Source organism: Lemur catta, chromosome 7 (genome assembly GCF_020740605.2).
Source record: "Lemur catta isolate mLemCat1 chromosome 7, mLemCat1.pri, whole genome shotgun sequence".
Lineage (NCBI taxonomy): Eukaryota > Metazoa > Chordata > Mammalia > Primates > Lemuridae > Lemur > Lemur catta.
In genome coordinates, this window is record NC_059134.1 from 68,643,124 (window position 1) to 68,662,600 (window position 19,477).

General features: G+C 41.0%; 1 protein-coding gene across 3 annotated transcripts in view; it reads left to right on the forward strand.

Annotated features, from left to right (window-relative positions):
* Nucleotides 1–10,766: 10,766 nt before the first annotated feature.
* The window catches only part of FAR1 (fatty acyl-CoA reductase 1), a 59,517-nt gene continuing 50,806 nt past the window's right edge, over nucleotides 10,767–19,477 (forward strand). For 2 of the 3 annotated variants that reach the window (XR_006736460.1, XM_045557579.1), the window contains exon 1: nucleotides 10,800–10,916. The gene's annotated coding sequence lies outside the window, so the exon portion shown is untranslated. Of the gene's footprint in view, nucleotides 10,917–19,477 lie in introns of all 3 variants that reach the window. The other variant, XM_045557578.1, reaches the window with a different exon arrangement.

Genomic DNA, 19,477 nt, shown 5'->3' on the forward strand with positions numbered 1-19,477 from the left:
CTGCAAGCTCTGTTCTGTGTCAACAACTACATTGTGTTAGCGAGTCAAGCATAAGGCATGCAGGGCATCTTCTTAGGAAAGCCAGAATGAAAACCAAGGGTGCTGAATATGTTTCCTCTTCGTTGTTCAAAGTTTATTACACATAACTTATCTTGGTGATGACTACAGTAAATAAAACACTTTTTACTTTAAAGAAATGGAAAGGATAATTTTTGACTGACAGAATTTTTGTCTTGTTACTACTGACAAGCCTGGACTTAGAAATGCCTGACCTCTGTGTACTCCTCTCCCAAGTTGGGTACAGAATGGGAAATTTCCTCCCAGCTACACTGTGGATGAGCAGTTTACCCCTCCTTGTTATTCTTTCTGGGAGCTGCTCTTCCTGCCAGGGACCCGGGACTTCGACTCAGTTTCCCCTTTCATTCTGGTCCAATGATAGGAGATGTGAGAGAGAGCAAGCAAGGGAAGGAAAAGCCCATCCTGCTGTTGCCATGGTATTATTCCACACCAGGTCCTCCTTCGTCATCTCCTTCACCACTCCCCCTATGGCCAAGAAAGTGTGACTGGACTGGAAACTTCCAAAGTTGAGATTTTGAAGAAAAGAAGAGTGAGAAAGGGAAAACTCCATCCCAATGTAGCTTCTGACCTTAATTCTCCCACTCCCCGTCATACTGCATCTCCCTTTGCCATAGAACTTTTTTTTAGATTCTTTGTTTCACTAATTTCATGCCTCAGGGTTCAGCCTCTGGCCAGTTCCTTAGCCCTAAAGCCCCTGCCTGCCCCACTCCTCAACCATCCCACATCTGACTCCCCACTCCCATGCTGTTTTCTCTTGCATCAATGACAGTGACTTGGCTCTGGTGAAGCCCACTTTGTCAGGGAGGGAGCAGAATGGCACCTAAAGGGAATAGCAGTGAGGGAAGATATGTTCATGGCACCTCAAGATGTATTTCTGTCATTTACCTTGATAAGAATAAATAACATGCACATATTGCCATCTTTTTATTCATCATTTATTAATAATTTACATATGACTTCCTATTCTTTTCATCTTTTCAATGTAATCATATATTTCCAAGTGAAGATACTCAGTAGGCAAAGTTCAAGGGAGAGGATAAGTCTGGATGTTTCAATTTGGGAGTTGTCAGCATTCATATGATATCTAATACACAGATTGAATGAAGGCACCAGCCTCGATCCTTATGCTAAATGTTAGTAAAGCTCAATTTGTTCTTCATTTCTGGACAAATATATTTTTAAAAAATACAATGTGGGTACATTGGCATGCTCCAGTAGTCCTAGCTACTCAGGAGGTTGAGGCAGGAGGATCGCTTTAGCCTAGGAGTTTGAGTCTCCAGCCTGGGCAACAAAAACAGCATCTCAAAACTAAACAAAACCCAAAACAAAACACCATGTGATTAGAAGCACTCATATTTCTCATGCCGTGGGGTGCTGGACCCCTACTTTGCAGAGCACACTGTTCAGAGATACAGGAGTCCAACAGCTGAGTTCAATGGAATGCATGTTTTCAATTTTACTATGACTTGGCGAATTGCTCTTCAAAGTGCAATGTACTAATTTACAAGCAGTTTATGAAGGAGTTCCTGTTTCTTCACATCCTCCCCTAAACTTTATATTTTAAACAGTCTCTATATTATTGGTCTGTGGGTCGACCTCTCCCCTCAGGAACCAGATTTCTGCTTTAACTGGCTATTAGAGAAGAAACCCCACTCATCATCACACAAGACTTTTAACCTTTTAGGGTTCTGTTAAGAAAGCTTTTGTTAATGAACCAAGAATTAAGTATGGATTTGTTTATTCTTTTCTGATCCTCAGTAAATGTTTTAAACGTAATCATATAACGTTAAGACACTGTCACTGGGAGCCCATTAAGCTTACTCCCTGTCACATAAGGCCTTCAATAAATATTTGTTGAATGAACAAAGAAAATTTTCACTCTGTAGTCTATGACCTAGTGAAAAAAGAATGGAGTGTTTCTCTTAATCCTCTCTTGTCTTTGCTTCTCCTACGTGAGTTACCAATTCTTGTCATTTCTACTTCTGGGATAACTTTTGTGGGTCTGTCCTCCTCTGCAATCCCATTACCATTGTCCTAAATTACAGCCATCTAAACCTTCTATCTTTTGGTTCCTATTTTCCCACACCAAGTTTTTTCCCTCTTCAGTCCAATCTCCATATGGCCACTAGAGTTATCTTTCTAAAGCTCAAATAAATAACATTAGTCTTCTTTATAAAAAAAATTAATAATACATGGCTTACCTGGCTTTTCATATCTTGTTTCAATCTATATATTTTTCCAACTTCATCTCTTACTACTTCTTATCAAGCACCCTGTCCTCTATCCCAAACTTGAGAAAAATCAAGCGAATTATCACATTTCAACTTGCTGGTAACTCTTTCATGTTTATGTAACATTTTACCTGCTCATTTTCTGTCTGGGAAATACTCATCTAACAATATCCTTACTCATCTTTTGGGATTCAAGTCAAATATTCCTCTAGGAAGCCTTCCTTGAATCCCCAGAGAGCTATTCTTCTGTGTTCCCACAGAACTTTCTATTGACTCTTTTTATACCAGTTATATTTGATTACGTTTACCTTTCTTGCCATCTCAAGGAATGCTGTCCAATAGAAATATAATACAAGCCACATATAATTTTAACTTTTCTAGTAGCCACATTAAAAAAGTAAAAAACACAGGAAAATAATTTTAATAAATTTTATTTAACCCAATATATCCCAAATATTATCATTTCAACATGAAACTAACAAATTTATTAATGAGGCATTTTATCTTACTATTATTATTATTTTATAAAGTCTTAAAAATCCAGTGTGCTTTTTATACTTGTAGCACATCCCAATCTGGACGGGCCACATTTCAAGTACTCAGTAGCCACATGTGGCTAGTGGCTTCTGTATTGGACAGTTAATGTGAGCTTTAAAAGGCATCATATCTTGTTCATTTTTTATTCCCAGGTGCCTGACTTGTAAGAAATGCTTAACAAACACTTGTTAATGAATGAATGAATACATGTACAATGATAAAAAGAGCTAGTAGTATTGATTGCTTACTACATGAAAGGCACTGTGATAAATAATATAAATGTGTATTTCTTCCCTTACCAGCAAATAGTTGGTTGGCATTCAATGGCTACTTAGTAGTCATTAAGTAATTAAGTAGTCTTGGGAAAGCCATCTAACAGATTTTTTGTTTTGTTTTGTTTTGTTTTTGAGACAGAATCTCACTCTGTTGCCCAGGATATAGTGCAGTGGTGTCCTCATAGCTCAATGCAGCCTCAAACTCCTGGGCTCAAGCTATCCTCTTGTCTCAGCCTCTTGAGTAGCTGGGACTACAGGTGCACACCACTGTGCCTGGCTAATTTTTTTATTTTTTGTACAGACAAGGTCTTGCTATGTTGCCCGGGCTGGTCTCAAACTCCTGGCCTCAAGGAATCCTCCCACCTTGGCTTCCCAAAGTGCTAGGATTACAGGTGTGAGCCACTGTGCCCAGACATGAACTTCTAATGATGTCAATTTACTTATTTGTGAAAGGAGAGAGGCGATGGGCAAAATGACTGTTAAGGTTAGTTCTAAAATTGACTGGGCACAGTGGCTCACACCTGTAATCCTAGCACTTTGGGAGGCCAAGATGGGAGGATTGCTTGAAGTCAGGAGTTTGAGAACAGCCTGAGCAACAGCAAGACCCCGTCTCTACTAAAAAATAGAAAAATTAGCCAGGTATGGTGGTGTGTGCCTGTATTCCCAGCTACTCGGGAAGCTGAGGCAGGAGCATCACTTGAGCCTAGGAGTTTGAGGTTGCTGTGAGCCATGATGACATCACTGCACTCTAGCCTGGGTGACAGAGTGAGACCCTGTCTCAAAAATAAAATAAAATAAGGCCAGGTGCGGTGGCTTACGCCTGTAATCCCAGCACTCTGGGAGGCCGAGGCTGGTGGATCGTTTGAGCTCAGGAGTTCGAGACCAGCCTGAGCAAGAGCGAGACCCCACCTCTACTAAAAACAGAAAGAAATTATATGGACAACTAAAAATATATATAGAAAAAATTAGCCAGGCATGGTGGCACATGCCTGTAGTCCTAGCTACTCAGGAGGTTGAGGCAGGAGGATCGCTTGAGCCCAGGAGTTTGAGGTTGCTGTGAGCTAGGCTGACGCCACGGCAGCAGAGTGAGACTCTGTCTCAAAAAAAATAATAATAAAATAAAAGACTAGTTCTAAAATGATGTGGCTACAAATATAGAACATTTGGAGTGGAATCATGAAAACAATGAATGGATAAGGTGTTTTAGTAAACAATGTTGTGCAGTGGAAGGAATTAGACACAATTGGGTTAGAATTCCCAACTCAGTCATGTGATCTCAAGCAACAATTACTAAAGTAAATTCCCCTATCTTTCATTTCTTCATTAGTAAAAAGGAGATAGTAATACCTATCTTGTTGTGAGGCTTGAAAATAATGTCTATAAAGTGTCTGGCATATTCATTTATCTTCAAAAATAGAAGACAGACATTATTATGGGTTCTGGAAAATCTTGTGTTTTATTTTCTTAAGATTTAACAAATGCAGTCATGCACCGCATAACAATGTTTTAGTCAACAATAGACCACGATACAATGGTGGTTCCATAAGATTATAATGGAGCTGAAAAATTCCTATCCACTAGCAATTATGTTACAATTACCTACAATATTCAGTGTAGTAACATGCTGTGCAGGTTTGTAATCTAGGAGCAATAGGTTACACCTATTGAAATCTAGGCTAAGTGTTCAGTAACCTATACCATTGAGGTTTGTGTAAGTACACTCTATGATGGTCCAACAGTGACCAAATCACTTACGGAAACATTTCTTAGTGTGTATCCCCATCATTAAGTAACACATGTACTTTAAGATAGAGTTTACCATATGCCAAAAACTATTCTAAGTGCTTTAAAGTATTCAGCTCCATAGTACCCCTATGATGTAGGTACTATTACTGTCATTTCCATTTCAGATCCCAGGGACTGAGGCACAGTGGTTAAGTAACTTGCCCAACCACGGTCACATAAGTAGTAAGTAGTAGTGCTGGGATTCTACATCCAGAAGTTCTAGAGTCCGGATTCATTTTTTTTTTTGAGACACAGTCTCGCTCTGTTGCCAGGGCTAGAGTGCCGTAGTGTCAGCCTAGCTTACAGCAACTTTAAACTCCTGGGCTCAAGTGATCCTCCTGCCTCAGCCTCCCAAGTAGCTGGGACTACAGGCACACGCCACCACGCCAGGCTAATTTTTTCTATTTTTAGTAGAGACTGGAGTCTTGGTTTTGCTCAGGCTGGTCTCAAACTCCTGAACTCAAGCAATCCTCCTGCCTCAGCCTCCCAGAGTGCTAGGATTACAGATGTGTGCCACTGCGCCTGCCTAGAGTCAGAATTCTTTTTCTTTTTTTTCCCCTCCCACATCAAAGTCAGAATTCTTAAACACTATGCTCTATTCTCAAGTCAACCACTGCTGATTCCATTAGAAAAAAAAAATCTACAATTGGCTCTAAAAAATACCAGAACGGGGTGATTGAATGGTTTTGCTTATGGAAAAACTGTAATCTGTACATTGTTCTCTATTCTGGATGGAGATTAGCAAATGAGTCAAATATGTTTTATTTCCTCAGAGTCATACCTTTGTATACACTGACAATTTTTTTACACATAGGTGTGGTTGGCTGCCCGAGGTTCTCCCAGCTTGTGGCCTTTGCTTGCAAATATATCTGGGAGGAGGCCATACCCTAGAAGCTGCAGGGTGTATTGGAATGACCTTAGAGACTTTAGGTACTGCTCTCAGAAAGCACCACCCAAAAAGCAGGAAACAGGCAAGTTAGAATCCGTGGTTTGCACCTTGGACATGCTATGATGTTAGAATAAAGATGACAAACTAGTGATTCTCATTTCTGGGCATCTGTAGCAGCTGTTCTGACTCATGTGCAATGGGAGTAAATCCCTAAGGAAGAAATAAAAAGAAAAAAAGGAGACCAGAAAAAGAATTATTCCCAGGGTTCTATTCAGTTCCTACTGCCCTGAAATGAGATCCAAACCATGACAATGCCACCCATAAAAGAAGGACGAAACGATCGCCAGCTGGAAAGAAATTGGCCAGCAAGACGGTTTATTCTTTTCACATCTATGCTTGGGTAATTGACGATAGATGGTATCTAAAGAAATGTTACAAATACTGTGCCTCTCTTACCAATACCTGGGAGCTAAGTAATACCAGGACACCTTTATCAGTGAACAAGATCTAGAGGAGATAGTTGAGAACCAGAACATCAAATGGTCAGGGCACAAAGAGTACTTTAGAAGAGCCAGGAACATAGCAGCTCTATTTTTGTTCCACTTAGATTAAACCTGTAGAATATCTGAGGGTCAGATCATTGACCTCCAGATGAAAATCAAACTAATTTCATAGATCTGAAACACCCAGAACAGATACTGAGTTTCACCCACTTTTTGGAGATGAGGAAATGAAGCCATAGGAACCTATGTATATTTGCCCAATGTATTACTGGGGATGTTTGTGTTTTTCCTAAGAACCTTTAAAAATATTATTAAAGCAGATCAATTCTGGATGTCATGATTGGGTGCACAGCAAGATAGAGATCACCAAATTAACAACACAGAATAACTGCTCTCACTAGAATTTGGCTCACTTGAGAAAAGTTGCCTGTAACTCTTTCTTATGCTACGAGGGTGAACATCTCTGATGCATTTTAGACAGCTGTGATGGGTTCTCTATTGCAACTACAAAGAAAGTTGTATTCCTTCTAGTTTTATCAAAACAAACATGTTTAGTGTGCAATAGTTACTTTTAAATAGTTCACATTTACAACTGTCAAGTAATCAGTAATGATAAAGCTATGGTGAATATGATTATTAATTTCATGAATTCCATGAGAGACATAAGATTCTGTGCTACTCATTGTGAAGAATACAAATGTGTCTAAGGACAAGACAGAACAATTTGATCTTGTTTTGGAAAGGGCAAATGTAGCATAGTAGAAAGATAATGGGGCTTCCCATCACAGAGACCCAGATTTCAATCCTACTTCAGCCACCTAACAGTTGTGTGACTTTGCACAAATTAGTTGGCTCATTGAGCCTCAATTTCCTTTTCTACAAAATTCAGATGAACAGGTGATTACCTGCAGAGGGTTGCTATGAGAATAGAGAGAAGACCTCATCAGAACTATTAAATATATTGAATAAGGCTGACAGAAGAATATACTGTTAGAAAATGATACATGCCATAAGCAATGTGTTTCCTCTGAGCAGTATTTGCATTAAAAAAATAATGCTTGGCCGGCGCGGTGGCTCATGCCTATAATCCTAGCCCTCTGGGAGGCCGAGGCGGGTGGATCGCTCGAGGTCAGGAGTTTGAGACCAGCCTGAGCGAGACCCCGTCTCTACCAAAAATAGAAATAAAAATCATCTGGACAACTAAAAATATATATAGAAAAAATTAGCTGGGCATGGTGGCGCATGCCTGTAGTCCCAACTACTGAGGAGGCTGAGGCAGTAGGATCGCTTAAGCCCAGGAGTCTGAGGTTGCTGTGAGCTAGGCTGACGCCATGGCACTCACTCTAGCCCGGGCAACAAAGTGAGACTCTGTCTCAAAAAAAAAAAAAAAAAAATACTGCTTGACCTTACTTGTTTTCTGTTTTTAAGGAAGTTATAAAATTCAGAGAGATTCATAAATAGCTGCAACTATATTATGTGTAGCATACTGGTTTTGGTGTTTATTTCTATGTATTTTCTCAGTAACATATGGTATCTCTCTTTAGGCTATAAACTATAATAGCACATTTTTTGGCTTGGTGTAATTTACTTTCATTTACCAAACATTGTTTCTATAGCATAGATCAAAAGCATATACAGGTGTTTCATATTTGAATAAAGTTAACAATACAAGTAATACCAATATGTGGCAGCCCAATTTTCAGGGCTCTTGAAGACAGACAAGAAAGGCAGTTGAATGAATGATTATATTTTTTGATGTTATGACATTTTATAAGTTAAACTCTGGGGCAAAATCCTTCATCGGCCTTTGTTAAGAGTGTCACTTTTTGTAGATATATATTAATTCTTTGCATTTGAGAATGATGGCACATTATGGAGGATTCTGGCCATACAACATGCCCTACCCATGAACTTGTACTATCTTGGAGAGTAAACCATTGTTTCATTTTTAAGTCTTTCTCCAGAAAGCATTCTGTCCATCTGTGGGGGTCTCTGCTGGAGGCACATGTTACATACACATGTCGAGATCCCGTTATACTCTCAACTCTAGAGCTGTTTTGGAAAATGATAATGTACTCATTAAGGGATTAAATAATTACATCATGAGTTTTCCTCAGAACTAAGTATTCATTTATGTTTTTGTACTTACATAGATTTTTTTTAAAAAAATTAAGATATGTACACAAATAATAAAAAATTTGTGAAGAAAGTATTTTCCAGAAATAGTGCCTAACTGTAGATAGTAAGCTGATAAACCTTAGCACTGGTTAACTTAGCTTCATGTAGGAACAGGCTCCCAAATCCCCCATGCTGGGTTAGATCCTCTTTCTATGAATTCCTTCATCCTGTGTTTTATTGACTTGTTTATTTCTGTCTCTCCATTACACCCTAGCTCTGTGGAAAATGCTGTCATATCTAACTTTATGTGCCTCATTTAGCATAAAATCATTTATCTGAATTAAACAACTTAATGACTAAATTAACAAATATGAATACTGTAACCTTTAACTGTTTTGTGAGTGCTGCCCTTTTGCAGGCTAGAATTTGGCCCAAAGTTTTTATAGTTGTTTTGGGAGAATATTTTGATCCAATTCTAAGAAGTGTTTTACCTGACCCTGGCTGTTTCAGAATTCTGCTACTGGACTGGGTGGGTTCTAAGGCACATTTGTCTTGCCTAAAGTAGTGCAATGGATCATCCCTGAGGGTAAGCAAGTGTGCTAGCTTTGTGTTCTGTGCCCCTCTCCAAAAATGACAGTACTGTGAGCTCCTTACAGGCAGAAGCCACAGGGAGAAACCATGCGAATTAAAGTTTCCTGGGCTCAGAACTTACATCTGACACAAAGTAGGCAGCTCAGTAAGCTTTTGTAGTTTGTAATTAAATGCAGCGGCTATGACTGCTTTTAGTTACTAACAGACCCAGCCACTGAAACAAGCCCTAAATCCGCAAAGAAAAATTACTCTGAGCTACCCTGGCCCATCCTTAAAGAACCAACCGTTTGTGCTATTCATTGTGCCAAGAGCTTTCACTCATTTTTACTTCTCCCGCACCCTTTTTTTTTTCTTCCTATGATTTGCAGTTTTTGAATGATAGCCAAATCCCAGTGGGGACTGTTTATATCAGAGTCTCACGGAGCCTAAAGGGTTACGGTAATGTTATTACAGAATAATTCTCACGATCCTTTTATTATACTGAGTTATATTATGACATAAAGTGTGTAGAGTGCACTAATCTGGTGTCCCGGTGGGGCGCGGTGGCTCACGCCTGTAATCCCAGCACTCTGGGAGGCCGAGGCGCGAGTATCCCTCGAGGTCAGGAGTTCGAGATCAGCCTGAGCAAGAGCAAGACCCCCATCTCTACTAAAAATAGAAAGAAATTATATGGACAGCTACAAATATATAGAAAAAATTAGCCGGACATGGTGGCGCATGCCTATAGACCCAGCTACTCGGGAGGCTGAGGCAGGAGGATTGCTTGAGCCCAGGAGTTTGAGGTTGCTGTGAGCTAGGCGGACGCCACGGCACTCACTCTAGCCTGGGCAACAGAGCGAGATTCTGTATCAAAAAAAAAAAAAAAAAAAATCTTGTGTCTGGCTTGGTGAATCTTCACATATATTATCTTTACAAATGTATATACCCTGTAACTACCACCCAGATCAAGACACAGCCCGTTTCCAGCTCCCATTAAGTTCCCTCGTGCCCTTCCCCACCTAACATTCCCCTCACTCCCTAGAGATAAACATCATGCTAACTTCTCTCACCATCGATAACTTTTTTGCAGAATTATTCTGGAGGAAGCGGAAGGTGGAATGCCTTGGCCCACAGTCCCGCAGGGCTGGAGGAGACCCAGGCTCAGTTCTCTCCCTACTGGGGACCCCGCGGAGCTTCCACAGAACCATGGCCTCGCTCTCGCCGACCCGAACCAGAACCGCCAAGCTGGTAGTTCTCCGAAGCGGATCCCGCACACCCAGCAATAGCCGGGGGGGGGCCCCGGGCCCCTCCTAGGCAGTGTCTAAGCACGCCACAATGGCTGCCCCGCGGTCTCCCGCGAGGGCCTCGCCTCACGCCCCCTACCTTTGGAGCGGGCGCCCCTCCCGCGCTACGGGCAGCCGGGCGTGGCCCTGGGCGAGACCCGGCGGGACGCGAGCGGCCAGCGGGGGCGCTCCTGGACCCAGGATGTGGGACGCGCGCCCATTGGCTGAGCTTTCCCCCGCCAGCGGCTGCACTCAGCGCCCACCTCCTGGCCCTCTCTCCGCGCCCCCATTGGCCGCTCCCGCCCTCCTCCCGCCTGGATGGAAACCCGGTTGAGGGGTGGGAAGCTGGAGCCGGGAGGAGGCTCAGGGATCCTCCTGGTAAGGGTGCAAGAGAGAGCCAATCAGAAGCAGACATGGAAAAGAGGCGCCAAGCCAGCCAGTCATATCCTGAGGTGCGGTCGGGGCCGCTGACGCGGGTGTAGGCCTCAGCCAATGGGCGTGCCTCTGCCCGTCCGCTCTTCAGCAGCCGGCGGGGGCGGTGGAAAAGCGAGTGAGGAGAGCGCGACGGCGGCGGCGGCGGCGGCGGCGGCGGCGCAGCCATCGCTGGACGGCCAGGGGGAGAGCGAGGCCCGAGCGTCTGCGTCGAGGTGAGAGGTTGGGGCGCCGGCGATAGAGGCCGGGCTGCAGGCGCTTCCTCGCCTGGCCGGGTCAGCGGCTGCGGGAGCCGGGGCAGCAGGCCTGGCCGAGGCGGGGGTGACGACCCGCCGCCCCGCCCGCCCCCGCCCTTGCCATGTTCTGCCCAGAGCTGGGGGCGCCCGCTACAGCCCTGGTGGTCGGTGCGCGGCTTGACCGGGCCACTGCCCTCTGGGGGTCGGGACCGCGAGGGGGAAGGAGGGAGGGGCCTGGTTTGCAGCCGCGGAGCCCGGGGGCGCAGCCAGGGGTGGGAGGCCGCGTAGAGGTGGCGGAGGTGGGGCGGGGTGGTTAACGGAGGAGCAGGTTCGCGTGCTCGAGGGGGGGTGGTAGCGAAAGGAGGCCTGTGATTGAAGGATTCTGGGTCTGGGGAGGAAGAAAGTGATGGGAAATGGGTGATGCTCAGAAAAGGGTGCCCAGGGAGAAGGCGCGGCGCCGGGGAGTGTGATTGGCCTCTGGAAGTAAGGCATGGATAGGGGTCGGGGGGAAATCAGCTGGGAGAGAAGGGAGGACGGGCTTGAGTTCTGAAGGTTAAGGTCTGTGGGCAGATGGGGACATGTGGATCTGGAGTAAGAGGCACATACTGAAACCGGAAGGTGACTGAGAGGTGTTTTAGGTGAGATGTGAATGGAGACTGACTAGAAGGAGTTGTGTGGCCTGTTAAGAGTAAAGTATACAAGGAACAAACGAGGTAGATTTATGTATGGTAGCCAAAGGCTATGACTCTTAAGAGTAGTTAAGCAAGAACAACTGTCCTTTTCGGCAGTGCCGGGAGAGTCTAAAGTCTGAGGTAGGGGTTAGTCAGCCAGATTCCTAGCTTCATTCACTACTCACTGAGGGCTAAACAGTTGGACTTGTTAATTCTCACTTCTGAGGCTGACCATCCTTCTCATTCCCTATCCCTCCTGCTACCTCCGTGACAGTTCATCTCATTGTTTTGCCTCAGCAGCACACAAACTCACCCTTTCAGAAGTAATGGTATAAGTATTGTTTGCTTTTGATAGGAGGGCAGGGAGACATCGCTGAATTCTTTACATTAAAAAACAAAAGTAGAATGTGTTGCTTTAAGGCAACATCAGAAGATACTCTCAGAAAATCTGCCCTGCAGGGAAGTTTCTCAGTTACCTTGTTGGGCATGTGTGATGATATAGCATAAAAATGATGCAAGATCTCTTACAGTAGCACAAGTGAGAAGTAATGTGTAAGTATGATCCTGTTATTCTGTAGGATCAACTATTTTGATGTAGTGGAGTTTGATTATGTATTGTTTGTTGGGAAAATTTTCAGCCTTGGGAAGAGTTTTGTAGCGAAATAGATTCAAAGTTCTTTTCACTCAGAGGAAAGAAACACATGGTATGTTTGTATCACTGCCACTGCCTTTCAGTTTGAAGCTTTTGGAATTTTTATTTGTGAGGTGTGGGCAGAGTTTTGAGGCAGAGAAGAGGTAATAGGGAAGAAGGTGGCCCACTATAACATTTCCAGTGGATTTAAACGGGAGATACAATTTCTGTTTCAGCATAGTACAAAAGGATTGTGAAAAGTTATAGTGTCAAGGACAGAAACCCAAGAGAGCATTTGTGGTGTAGGATGTTTCCTTGTTAACCGGATCAGCAAAGCATTGTAAGTAACAGATCATTCTTTAGGATGTAGAAACAATTTTGTGGAAGTTATTTCTTGGTAATGCTGTTCACTGTGATTGCATTTTACCTTTAGTATAACAGAATACCTAAGTCCTGAGGCGACTCGGAGAAGTAGTAATCTGAGTGGTGTGGAGTTAATCAGGGAAGGTTTCCTGAAAGAGTTGAGTTTTGAGCCATCATCTGAACTAGGAGTTGGGATATGGGTTATTAGAAGACATGAGGATGACATTCCAGTAGTTTGGACATGGTATAGACAATTATGGACAAGAGTGACAAATTAAAAATGGTTTTTAAGGAGAATTGAGGATTTGAATGAAGATTTAGCGGTGTGGAAATCAACTAAGCCTGTTGCAGCTTAGCTGATAAATGATAATTCTGTATGGTGGCTAGGAGGGAAGAATTAGAACAGTTGATAACGGATTGGAGATAGGTAATAAAGGAAAAAGCACAAAAACATTTTTTGATAATTATGGTAAGAGAATGTAGTCAAAGTAAGTTGGGTTATTGAGAGGCAGATTTGATGGTCAACCATATATAGTAATCAGAAACATTTTTGAGTCCTGTACTAGATTGTATTGATAATAATAGCAAAATTTATTTAGTGCTGCTTTGTGCCAGATACTGTTTTGAGCTTTCCAAGTATCATCTTCCTTTTTTTAAATTTTCTTTTAGCTGATACCTTGATTTCATTCTTTTGATTACCTATATTTTAAATGAGCATGATTTTTATAATTGAGAGGGTAACCATTCAGCTGAAATGAGTTGAGGGAGTATGTGTAAGCTAGGCTGAACTTGAGGTGTGAGAAAAGCTGGTCTTATTTCAGTACCTGCTCCATAAGAACTGCCTTGGTAGACATGATCCCGTCTTGGAAATGACTGGTAGAAACTGAAACTGCACGTACTGAAAGATGGCATTTGCTTAATTTGAGAGATCAGGTTACTAACGTACTATTATGAATCACGGAGATACAGTCTTGGCTCTCCTGAACATTTGTTTTCTTAGAGTTTAATAATTGAATTTAAGGGTAAAAAAAAAAAAACCCACAACAAAACACTCATAGAATTGAGTCATTTTTAACTGTTTCTTTTGGCCTTATACCCTTAGTTTGTTGTTTCAAGACAATAAACTTCTCTTATCAAATAATTATTCCCAAGCAAACTAGTAGTATGTGCCATAGCATCAGTACAGATTTCTTCCAGTCTCCTAAATGGACAGGGAGGAGTATGGTAAATTAATCTAGTATTTAGTGTACTTTCATTTGGCCCATAGGGAGTGTGGGAGGAAACAACATTAATGTGATTCTTATTTCATCTAGGTACTGTACCATATTCCTTAAATAAATTATCGCATTTCATTCTCATATAATCCTCTAGTGTATGTATCCTATTTTACAGATAAGAATCAGGCTGAGAAGTTAGTAACTCTGTAAAGGTTGCAGAGCTAAGTGGCAGATTGAAACCTTGCTTTGTCTAACTCCAGAACTCATGCATATGAGACAAATAGCAAGAAGGACTGATTTATATTAATAACCTACAATTGAAAAAAATTCCACGTAACCTTAGGTATTTAGTAACTGTTACCTTAAAAGGTGGGACCCTTGTTCCCAGTGTTTGTGCCTTGTGACACTGCCTCTAAACAAATGATAGTGATTATTGTGTGTCTTTCAGGGTAAATTATATTACATTTTCTTGCTTTAGAGATGTATGTTTTCATATTTTAGTATTTTTTGAAATGATGTGTTTTACAGTGTCTACATTTACTTCAAAATGTTTGTGACATGGGTACTATATCTTAAAGTCAAATGGCTCAGAATTGAGGTAGTGTGGTGTGGTATATGCATATAGCCTTCAAAAGCCTCTCCCTTTTATTCATTACTTTTTAAATATGATATCAAGAACTGATGTATATATTAATAATAGCTCATTTTCTTTAGTTAACAATACAGTGTAGAAAAAAGTGTTACAAAGTAGAAAATTCATGTTGAACTGCGAACAAGCAGATTTGAGTTTTAATTTTCACTTCCCCTCTCTGGACTTTAGTTTCCTCATCTGTAAAATGGAGTGGAGAGGAGAACTTTTAAGCCTGTCTGCCTTGAGCAAGCTGTATGCCCTCTTTCTAATTAAAAACATGGATGCTTTAGATACCTTTCTTAAAAATTGTATTATTGCTTTTTACCCTTCTTTTTTCTTTCTTTTTTTTTTTTAAGGCATTTATATTCTAGTCAGTGAGTTAAATCTAACATATAAATAACTTTAAGAGGTTAGAAGTTATTAAATGTTGTCGCCAAAGAAACATGAGTAAATGCTCTGCAAGAGGACCTGAAGGAGGAAGGGGTAGTTGCCCAGGTGGCTTGCAGAGGCTTCCTTCTTTCTCACTCTCTACCATGAAAACCTGGAATTCGATCAGTGTGCTTTGCTGTACTTTAAGCCTGGGGAGAGTAGGGGCCATGTGTGTCCTCTTTCGTACTCTTGCCTTCATCAAAATGTCTGCCACATGGTATGTATTTAATAACCATTTGTTGAATGAGCAAATCAATTAACACTTATTGAATTAAACACTCTGGTAAATGAATTCATGTTGAGGTACTGATCAATAATAGGATGATGGAATGTGACTATTTCCCCAAGTGATCAAAGTGTTGGAGTTCCAAAGAGTGAAATTCCAGACATCAGTGACCTGGTGAGAAGGGTATTCATAAGCTGGGAGCTCTTTTACTGTCTCAGGAATCCCATAATATGGGAGACTCTGCTGTTCAGGACCAGACATATAATTTCCTGCCCTTCTGGACCTTTCCTCAGTCCTTCCTCTGTACCCTTCTTTTTTCTTCATCTTCCTGTCTTCCCTCTCTGCCTTTTTTGTCATGGATCCTTATGGTCAGATTCTTAATTTATTAGAGAGGATGAGTTATTTTTAATATCCTACATTTACAAGACAGTATATCTTAGAAAGTAGGTGCCCAGAAAATACTGAATGAATGAATGAATGTTTTATCTGAGTTAACAAAATCATTTAAATAAAGTGCCATCAAAATATATTGAAGGCCAGCACTTGGGGAGGTTGAGGATGGTTTGCTTGAGGCCAAGAGTTTGAGACCAGTCTGGGCAACATAGCAAGACCCCATCTCTACAAAAAACAGAAAAAAAAAATTAGCTGGATGTGGTGGTTGCATGGGAGGCTGAGCACGAAGATCTCTTGAATCTAAGAGTTCAAGGTTGCAGTGAGCTATGATGGTGCCACTGTACTTCAGCCTGGGTGACAGAGTGAGACCCTGTCTCTAACAATACCAAAAAAACCGTTGAAGTTTCATTGAAAGGTAGTTCTACCTAAATGAAATGTGTTTAGTAAAGTTACATTCACTTGCTCTGTACTAGTGAAAGAGGAAAACTCCTGGACTGGTCTTTAAGAAGCTTTCTGTTACAAGTAGGACAGGCAAACTTCTGTAAACTTGGTATTATGGAAAATTGCCAATAATAATATACACATCACCAACTTTACCATTTATCAACTTGTAGTCAATCTTGCTTCATCTATACTTCCACTCAGTTCCTCTTTATTTTGAAGCAAATCTCTAGACATTTTTCCAATTATTACTGTATAGCATAAGTATCACAATGGATAGGTTAATCCAAGTAAGGTAAAAATTTGTTCATATGAATATATTTGGAGACTTGTACATTATACTGTTCTGGGCAAGAGAGATTAGATCTAACAAGCTACTATAGGGTAGGGATAATGTAATTGGGGAGATTGAATACACATACATGAAACAGAATGTACTAAGACTGGATGATGTGCCAAAATTGGTGGTAGAAACTCTTTTAAGTAGGAACTGACATTTTGGAATGAAAGTAGGATTTAGACAGGTGGAGATAGGGAGAAAAAACATTTAGGGTGTGGGTGAAGGTGATCACAAGGATAAAGCATGTAGTTAGAAAATCTAACTTTGGCTTTGTAGAATAAGTTATATCTAAGTCTATATCTATTAGATCCTTATAAGATGTTATTGGCAGAGTGTAGGTCTTTCATCATAACTTGAACAAAGCCAATTGCTATAATACAAATTAGGACATACTATTTCTGAATGTATCACTGTTATGGCACAGTCTATTAAAACCCTTTTAAATATCTTAATACCACCTGTATTAATGGATCCATTGTTGCTAGAATGTTTGTGGGTGTGTGCCATCAGCTTTCAGGTATAAGTCTTTGAGATTTTGAATGGCTTTTTGTGTGTGTGTGTGTGTGTGTGCGCGCGCAAGCGTTAACCATTTGACAATTTTAAGATTATTTTGAAATATCTAGTTTAGATCATTCTTCCATAAAATTCCTGCCAGAAATGTTGGCATGATAATTAATGAGAAATCCTTGGATTTAGGGAATTCATACTATTTTATTTTATTCTTTTGAAGTATTCTGAGAATGAAATCTTACAGTATGTTCCTTCTTGCAGAAATTCCTAATGTAAGGTCATGAACCTTACTGAGCATCTCCTCAAAGCATTGTGCTATCTCCTTAGAAAAACATGCATATACACTTAATTTTTCATATAATTTCTGGGTATTAATAAGACTCCTGACTCATTCAAATGTCTTTGAGGGGTCTGTGGGTTCTGGTTTAATAATTCATTCTTTAATGTGTAGACAGAAAGCAAATGATATAATTTAACTCAGTTATATTTCTGTGTGTTCTGCTCACCTTTTCAAACAAGTGTTTTTAAGTATTAGGAGTGATAATTAGAAAGCTTATTATGCTAATACCTAATTCAAAAATTAGACTAATTCTTAATTGGATTCTTGGGGAAAAACAAGCTGTAGCTAGTTTAATAAATATGTAGGAATGACTTGACTGAAGATTTTGGAATAGATGCATGGTACTTTATATAATGGCTGCTGTCCATCCTGAATTAACAGGAAGTAGAACATATGACATAAGAATGAATAAATCACAAATACCTTTTTTCAGAGATAAAAGAAGAAACTTCTTTGACTTACCTTGCCCTCAGACAGTTAATATCTATGGAGGAAAAGGATCTGTTAAAGTGTTCTGAGGTTCACATCTGTTGAAACAACTCTTAGAAGTAATGCAGGAGCTTAAGAATGTGTTTTGGGCTGACAAAGAATTGATTCTCAGTGGAGCCCTAAGATCATAAGTATTCATCATCTGCTTTATTTGAGGGATGGCCCTAAATAAGTTTCTTAGAAATATATGATTTTAGGCCGGGCATGGTGGCTCATGCCTGTAATCCTAGCACTCTGGGAGGCCGAGGCGGCTGGATTGCTCAAGGTCAGGAGTTTGAGACCAGCCTGAGCAAGAGTGAGACCCCATCTCTACTAAAAATAGAAAAAATTAGCTGGGCATGATGGCATGCCCCTGTAGTCCCAGCTACTTGGGAGGCTGAGGCAAGAGATTCACTTGAGCCCAGGAGTTTGAGGTTGCTGTGAGCTAGGCTGACACTACAGCACTCTAGCCTGGGCAACAGAGCGAGACTTTGTCTCCAAAAAAAAAAGAAAAAGAAATATGGTTTTAGAAACTTGTTGATTGCACTTAAAATGTAATCATGATAATGGTTATTAGCATAAGCAGAATCCTCAGGAGACAGGAACAGGTGATTTAGCTAGTAATAGGACATCTGACCCTGCAGAGCAGCGTATATAGACAATCCAAGACCTGTGAATATGAAGTGAATTACTTCAAAGTGATAACCCTTGTGACCTGTTGGAGTTAATAATTTTCCAAGTATCTAATGTACTACTAGGGAACAACTTATTCTAATACATAGGAATAGAAATATAGACTCTGAGAGCCAAAAGGGATTTAAACAGTGATCTGGCCTCTCCTTCCATGAATTTAAAGACGGACCATAGAGGTTAATTGACTTGCCCAAGGTCAGTTGGTTATGGCAGTCCCAATAGTGTAGTTATTCATTACCTGATTTTTGTTAGGTCTGTTGTGTAACAGAGTAGTCACCCCTCCTCTCATAGATACTGAAGCATAAAATTGAAAGTGGGGAATATGTAACAGAGGGAATGGCCTGAAAAAATGGTAAAAATATTTTCTGTCTCTTTAAAACATCCTCCACTCCTTTTAGAACTAAAACCTGCATCCCTGCCTCAGGCCAGTGGTTGGGAGGAGCAGGTTGAGTCTTTTGTTATTTGTGCAGTAGGAGATGGTCCACCTCTGACTGGGTAAAGGTGAGTCCTGGGTAGAGGTCACGGATTGTCTTCAGCAGAGATGGGGCAATTGGAATCAGCAACTGTAGTTGAACAGTAATTGCCTGAAGCTGAGACCTCATCCTTTAAAAAGCTCTGTATTTCTGGTTATTAGGAGGATGATGGCATTTCAGACAGGAGTTTCCATCATCCTCCTTTGCCAGCAAAGTAATAAAAATTTTGTGGTCCCCCAGAAATACTTGTTCTCATTCTTCTGACTCGGCCTCAAGGACAAGTGCCGAGTTTTCAGTGACACCTACAGTTTTCCAGCTAGTCTAGACTTTGAGACAAGTACACTTTTTGTAATTCAGTTAGGAACCATCCATGTCCCTTTTCCCCCCAAAATGCTTGTAACTTGACAATTAATTATTATTGTTCTGCTAGAAAGTAGAAATTACTGAGCCAAAGGATGACCCAGGTAAAGGGCCAGGATTTAAAAAGCTTGACATAGTTACTGGTCTAAGAATCCTCACCCTAGCTATGGGGTCACTAATGTGGGAGGGAGTATTCTCCCCAGCCACCCTGTCCACACTAACCATGTGTGGTAAAAGAACTCAGAATCAGGATCAGTCATATAAGCAGTAGTAACTTCTTGGAAGTTGGATGCAGTGATCCTCCCAGAGTCCTGTTTGAATGGGAAGGAATAGCTTACAGGAATGTACTGAAAG